This window comes from Pelecanus crispus, chromosome 4, assembly GCF_030463565.1.
Source record: "Pelecanus crispus isolate bPelCri1 chromosome 4, bPelCri1.pri, whole genome shotgun sequence".
Lineage (NCBI taxonomy): Eukaryota > Metazoa > Chordata > Aves > Pelecaniformes > Pelecanidae > Pelecanus > Pelecanus crispus.
Genome location: NC_134646.1, coordinates 53,260,524 through 53,268,402, shown reverse-complemented (window position 1 = coordinate 53,268,402; position 7,879 = coordinate 53,260,524).

The window sequence follows — 7,879 nt, the reverse complement described above, 5'->3', positions numbered from 1 at the left end:
TCTTCAAAGCAGTATTTCAGTGCCTCACTAAGCATTGAACATATGTTAGCACAGCAGTTTTCCGCGAGCCAAGCCTACATCCACAAATCCATTCATGCGGATAGGCTGTCCAAATGCTAATTTATGTAAAGAATCAAATTGTTGCAGCAGTGCTGGGTGAACAGTTATTTTAAAGCTAGTGAAAATGGAAACTGTTCTTCTTTCAACATAAAAGTCATGTTACCTGTCAAAGGTACACAGATATTTTAACACTTTTTCTCAGTAAGTAGTAGGCTCAAGTCCCATGAAGGATTCCACAATATGAAGTTATTTTGCAAGAATGTATTTATAAAAATAACTTCCCTAAAGACAGAACTGTCCTGGACTTTGTCACGAAGCGTTGCAATCTGTTGCCAGTACTAATCATTGGTATTAATTTCTGTTGTTAGGTATAAAAACTTTAGATCCCATGAGAGCTATGTTGGTTGATAGTGAAAAGCACCTTACTTTTTATAATAGCTGGAATTTCACAAAAAAAAAAAAAAACCAAACAAAAAAAAGAAACTAGTTAAGCTGCTTCTGTCTCTCTTCTGTTCTTTTTCACAGCAATAGATTCATGCTTTTTAATCTTGAAATGACTTCTGTTGTTGCAAGAGAGCAGCGTGCCTAAATGTTGAAGGGCAGAAGTGCTTCTTGATAGGGAACCCTGCAATGGGCTGGTATCCCACCGTGGAGCAGGGCTGAGGTTTTCAGCCTTCTCCCTTCTTCTCAGCTTGAACTGGGAGGAGAGGGTCCTGCAGTGCTGGCAGCAGCGAGTGGATAGACGTGTGCTGTTGCACCAGTGTCCTCTACTGGCTACTCAGAATGAGGAGTAGCAATCTGAAAATGCAAGAGGCGTGCAATAGGTAAAACAGCTACCTCTGAACTGAGGTTCCAGCGTATGCATCCTCTAACTGCAACTGCTGTTGTCCTAAGGACCATTTTTCTAGCGATTGGTGGTCCTTAAAAATGGATGGGAAAGAGAGGATGAGGGGAAACTATAGGGTAGGTGGCAATGGGATACTGTTTTTTAATATATCCGAATCCATCCAGAATTGATCATAAGTCATAGCCACTTCTTTCCACAATTCATCATCGCTTTACAAATGCCATTAAAGAAAGACTCAAATCACATATTAGACTAATACGAATGGATGCTATGCTAAGTAAATATGTGGTTGATAGGAATGGATAGGAATTCTCGGGCTAGTTCCTAGACCTACTGATAATTTTCCATACCTTTCATTCGGTGAATGAAAGAGCTGTCTATGTCCGTTGCATCTGCTATTTTAATTGTAATTCTCAACTGGGGCCCATTTTTATGCCAAAAATGACAAAAGAACTGTATGTTCTTGTTTGAAATACTAGAAATTTTAGACTTTCCAGGCTCTTGAAAGGAACCCAATATAGTAATTCTAGATATGTCAAAACAAAGGTTTTCTTTATAAATAACCAAAAAATTGAGTAAATGAATGTGTATTCTGTTGGTTTTAATCCCACGAGTATTTGCAATAGAGAAGCTGATGTTTTTCCTGATCAGCTGCAACTCTGCCAAGAGCACGGCTTCTTCAGTGGTTATACTTTCAGAGGACATTCTTAACTTGTCTTGCCCCGTACTCTTAAATCCTTAGCTGCAAAAAAAGCCATTGCTGTGGGAGCGAGTCAGCAGTGGTCAGGCAGAGCTTTTGCATGACGTCTTTACAAGCCTACAGTGAAACACAGCTCTTTTAAAATTCCTTACACATCTCAGTGTGTGGGAAGCAGAGACTGACTTTTTTCTATGGTTGCTGATGCCACAGAGCAGGCGAGCCAGGCTCCCAAGATGCAAACTGCTGCTGTTCTGTGATGTGCGAGGAAGATCCCGTTGCCTCCCGAGGCCATCATATAGAATGTACGTGTGCACGCCTGTCTATATGTTTGCATCTGTCTGACATTAGCCCATAGTGATTTTGATGTACTGATTACAATAATTTCTGTACTGCACTGGAATTTTCCTTTGAAGGGATACTGTCAATATAATAAACTTCTGACTAAAGCAGATGCTAGCTAGGGCTTCTGGAGATAGAGAAAATAAATTGTCCAGCTTATTTACCCAACGGATATGTCAGCACTTTGTGTATTGACAGTTTCCCCTTTCATTTGTATGAATATTTCTCCCCCCTTGTTAGAGAAATTAATTATATGAAAAGAAAAGAATGTGCCTGTACAAATGTTGCTAAGGGAGATGGGAGCAGCTGCAGCACAGGAACTATCCACTTAACTAATGAGATATAAAATGAAATTAGAGGAAAGTCATTGGATATTCTCGGTTGCTTCAACTGCGCAACACTTATTTATATGTGTGTATAGGTAAAGTCATTATTAGTCAGTGTCTGAGTAAGAACACGACAAGCCAGAAGTAAAGTATTTATGCTAACTTTGGTATGCATTTGTATATGGAATCTTGAAATTCCAGATGCTTTAGTGGGACTTTGCAGGAGTAGGCCATGTGAAGGACAGCCTATGCTAGTCCTTACACAGGAGCCACGTATGAAACAAATCCTGATTTTGTTCTCACGTTTGCTGTATGTCTCTATTTGCTGAGAGAGCAGCTGAAAGCACAAGTCCAGTGGAATTAAATGGTTGTTGTTATTTTTTAACATAGTTGTTGATATTGTAAATTGTTCTGTGCAAATAATAATGGTATGTGTTAATACAAAATATCTATTATTGGAGGTAGCTTATTGTTTTTTATCTTCCTTTGTAGAAAACATCCTCCAAAAACTTTATTTGCGTTGGTGCATTCTGGATGTGTCTTTAGATAGAGGAATTACTCTTATCTAGTTGGATTCAAGAAAGTAAGCCAAATCATATTTACGGGAGAACAAATAAATCTTTTTGTTCTGAGGGATAGGAGATAACATTTCTGTATAATTCATGTTAACTAAAGTCATCTTCTTGTGGTATTCCAGTCCTAATTCTGCAGTAGGAAATTTTGTGAGGTATCTTAGATTTCATTGTCTGTTATCCTGGATAACACTATCCTGTTAATAAGAGTATGCTTTTTCCTGCACAAGAAATGCCGGTTAGATTCCTGAAATCTGTCATATTATGTTTATGTCACCCTGTGTTAAAGCCATTTATATTACCTGCTGTTAAAGAATTGTCAGTAATAAATGTCAATAGTAGTGATAGAGGGTTGCTTATATACTTACTTATGAATTTAACTATGCCATCCAGAAACTTCAAATGATACAGTGAATTTAGAGGCAAAACTTGGTAAAGCTTAAATATATGTGCTGTATTTTATTAGAAGATAAATGTACAAATCTAGCCACCTTTCCCCTAAAATTTCTGCAGAGATATATATTTTTAAGAAATAAAGGCGTACTGTTTTCATGGAGGTTTCAATAAGTGCCAATATCAGATGTGCCATAAGCATCCTGAGATCCTGAAAGCTGAACAACCTGGGTGAAATCTGTGAGAGTGCAGGAAATCTGTGTGGGGCTGTGCAATCTTTTTAATCAGGTGTGATGCCTTGGACATTGAGGTGCATTTTGTACAGTAGGAATTTAATTCACATGATGGCTGGCATGTGTTACTTTGATTACATAAAAAAGAAAATAAAAGAACCTTTTAATGCTCTTGGGCCCTAATTCTTCCCAGACTTGCCAGGATGCTCATTGAAAGCACTGGGATTACTCAGTGTTAGGCAAACACGTATTTTACAGAAAGAGCAGGTGGTATTTCATGTAGTGTAGGGTCTTTGTATTTGTTGCTAATTTCCTGTACCTTTAGTATTTCTCTCTGGTATATGTTTTGAGGACCTCTGCATTTTTAATAGTTGGAGCTTTCCAAAGCTAAATATAATGCCTTTACTATCTCCTGATCTGTTTTCTGTTTGATTTTAGAAATCAAACTCTTTTAACATTAGCTAAGTCGAAGGATTTCTGGGCATAGACATGCATTACAAAGAACTATGTATATATATCATTAGTTTTATTGTCAGTTGGACAAATTCTGCTGTCTTGGTATGTTTTCATTGAGCCTTGTGCCAGGTAAACTCCAGCTTCACCAGTACAAGTTTATTTGAAGTCAGGACAAAGGATAAAAGGATATGAATGTTTAGGAGGGCTTTTTTCTTTTGTTACCAGAAAGTAAAGCATGAAATATGTGTTACACATCTTTAAAGACTTGGAAGTGTGCATCACTTTAAAAAAACATTAGTGTTCATACCCATTTTAACTTTTCCTTTTGTTCACATGTACATTGTAATGATTATTTCTGTATTACAAGCTGCTGAGCATTTAAAATGTAGATAGAATGATATGATGCAACTTAAACTAGAAATTTGTATTTCTTTCAAGTGCTCTACCAAAATGAAAAGTCTTGAATTTTTATGAATGTAAAAATGCTTATATTTAAGAACATGGTGCTTGTTTTTTCACTTTTACAATAGAATTGTAATCGGCAATATTTTTAGTTACCTTAGTTCCAAATTCTGATGGAAATTACATTGCTCTTCATTTACTGTAAAATGTGCTTCATAGGATAACAATTGTGCATTTGTTTCGTATTTTTTAAATAAAGCCAAGTATCACTTGTATGTACTTCATACAACAGCTCTAACTTTAACCACCACTATAGTTTTGGTAAACACTAAAATAATATAGTGACTTGATAACCATTAGTATGTCAGATATCTAATGTCACGACATTATACAAATCATAACTCATTTAAAATAAATGACATGATAGCTTGTGTGGATTTTATAGAGGGGAAAAACCCAACCATGTTTTATGTTTAAATCTTTTGTTTTTCCAGTGGTCTGGAGATGGGGATAGTAGCAGCATTTGTTTCATACGTGCTTCCAAGCACTCAAGAAGTCACTGAAATAGAGAATAACACCCTTTGATTTGGGCATTTTGTCTTACAGTGCCAAACCAGAGATGATGTTAGGTTTGATTTCCAGAGGGAGTGAGTAGCCCTTGGCGTTCATGCTGCTCAACTTTCTGAAGCACCAAGCCATGTCCTGGCAGCATCCAACCTCAGGGTTGGATGGATAAACTCACTGTTGTCTCCTTTTTCCCTTTTTGGAAAAAAAAAACCAACCCAAAGTTCCTCAACTTTGAATAGTACTGTGGGTACATCAGGACAATAAAAGCATGAGTCTGGGCAATGGATAACCATAGCCTTGACACTGAGAACCACACTCCCAGGGCAAGCTTATCATCTGGCACTGTTTTTGAAGACATTTGGGTAGTCATCTTTGCTCATAGACTTAAGCGTATCTATGACTTTGGGTTTTTTTTCTGAGGTATACTGCAACTCTTTCATATAATTCCTTATAAAGTTTTCAAATGGTTAATAATCACCTTATTGTGCATACAGATTTACTAAGACTGATCTTGAAAATCTTGGCCCCATGAAGCAGTGGGAATATAGCCACTGATTTAAATGAGGACAATGAGGACATTCTGCAAGTATCACATTTAAAGCATTGACCAGAAAAGATGTATTTAAGCTATCGGTTTACTCATGTGGAGAACTGGGGTCATTACATATAGGTTTACATTAGTTCTTCTGACGACTATAAATGAAAAAGTAGCTATTTTTTTGTGCATATCCATTTAAAACTAGGAATCTTAAAATTCATAAAATCGCTTTCTTCCTTCATTGTATATCTATATACGAAAAAGGTATATGGCAGCTTAAATATGTCTTAAAATTAATGCAGTCTCAGTGTTATTTCCAAGTCCTATTACCATATTTTCCAAAATATACTAATACTTGGAGCTCAGTCACCATTAGATCATTGACTTACCCTGTGTATGAAAGGAAAAGGGAAATTTGACCTAGGATGCACGTAAGAATTGCAACTAACAGTTTTGCAGATGATAGAAAAAACCCACTTCATCAGAGTATTTCCAATGCAGAACTGCAGTTTATATTACACATCTTTTCTGAGTTATCTCCGAGATTCATTTCCTTTAAAACGAAGACTGATAACCTTTTCAGAATATAATACTTGGTGGTATTCTAACTGTTTAAAGGGGGAAATAATCTTAGACTTTTAAAATACCATGTAGCAACAAAAAAACCCCATTTTTCTTAATCTGTTACAGGTAATGGACAATGTTTAGGATATGCTGATGTATACTCAGGTCATTGCATAAAACCCCTAAGAAGTTCTAGGGAGAACTGTAATAAGGCTGTAGAATGAAAAATAGATCATGGAATTTCATCATACTCCGCACCTGCGCCCTACTGGCTGCTTTACTGCTAACCAGATAACCCCAGGGTGAAGTATCGGAGCAGGCTCAGGCAAGCAGGTCTCTGAACTCTGCATGTGTATGTATTTATGAGGGCAGGGGAGCATTATGTATATCCCTTCTAATGTTTTTTTACGGATGCAGGCAAAGCCTAGACTTCTTTTAAGATCTGTAAATGCTCTACTCTCACATCTACTATGGCCCTGCAGCTGCGGCCAGGGACACCATTCCCCATTTATGTTATCCTGATTCACACTGAAGTGGGGTCTTGTCTGTTATGGGGTCTGCCTGTGACCTCTGACAGCCAAGCCATTATTCTCCTCCTCCCAGTCCAGTGTCTTCACCTTGCCTGCATCTACCTTTGTGGCCCCTCCAGTCATATTTTCCCTTCCCTTCGCCTCCAAGGAAACCCTCAGATTTCAACAAACAGCTTTTGACAGCTCAGTGTGGGCATACACACAGTAAATTTAAAGTTCACCATGTTCATCTCAGCAATGAAGAATACCTGCACCTTCTTGGTGTGCTTCACAAAGGTGTCAATCATATATGAAGACTGCATCATGGCCTATGGAGCCCCAAATAGATATTTCCCGTGGTTTTCCACTGTGAGGTAGCTTTTCCTGAGCAGGTTTTAGGGAATCCATTTGCTGTGGCAGGCTGCAATGAGTGCAATAGCCTGACTTAAAAATGTACTTTTGCTGTCTTAGGCCAGCACTGATCTTGCCTGACGTCCATCCGCAGGGGTCCCCTGCGATAGATAACCTGCACGGCGCTCTCGCTCTGCTCCCTGCTCCCTTCTGCACATCTGGCTACAGGCCCAAAGGCAACCAACAGCAAAGCCACGGGTGGCAAAGCTGCCACCGGCGAGCTAATTCAAGCAATAGACTACAACAGGTGTCCCTGAGGGCGAGATTATTTGGGATGCAGCTCTGTTCCTGGCCTGAACACCGCGCCCTGAGTGCGTGCGCTGGGCCTGCGCTGCCCCGGGCAGCGATGGCCGGGGGGGGGGGGGGGGGGGGGCGGCCCCTGTCACCGTCCTCCGCTGCCCGGCGAGGAGCTGCGGAGGAGATGGAGCTCCGAGCCCTGCGCCGCAGAGGAAGGCGTTCAGGCTGGGCACACGAAGCGCCGCAGTCCTCCCCGTGTGAGCGGTGAATCGCCGCAGCAGGTGCCCGAGCGGCAGGGCCGGCCCGCTGCCGGCTCCCGCCCGGACGGGCCCGCCCGTGGGGCGTCGCGGCTCCTTCCCGCACCAGCGCAAAGCGCGGCCGGCGGCGGGCGCGGCCCCTGAGGGGAGCGCGGCCCCTGAGGGGGAGCGCGGCCCCTGAGGGTGCCCCTGAGGGGGAGCGCGGCCCCTGAGGGGGAGCGCGGCCCCTGAGGGTGCCCCTGAGGGAGCGCGGCCCCTGAGGGGGAGCGCGGCCCCTGAGGGTGCCCCTGAGGGGTAGCGCGGCCCCTGAAGGAGCGCGGCCGGCGGCCGCCACGCACCTTCCCCCGGCGGGGAGCGCCGGGCCGGCCGGCTCCTCCCCGCGCCGCGGCCCGCCGAGGCGCTGCGGGGCCGCCCCCCGCCGCCGCCGCGCCCGCCCCGCCTCAGCCCAGCGTCCCGGCCGCTCCCGCC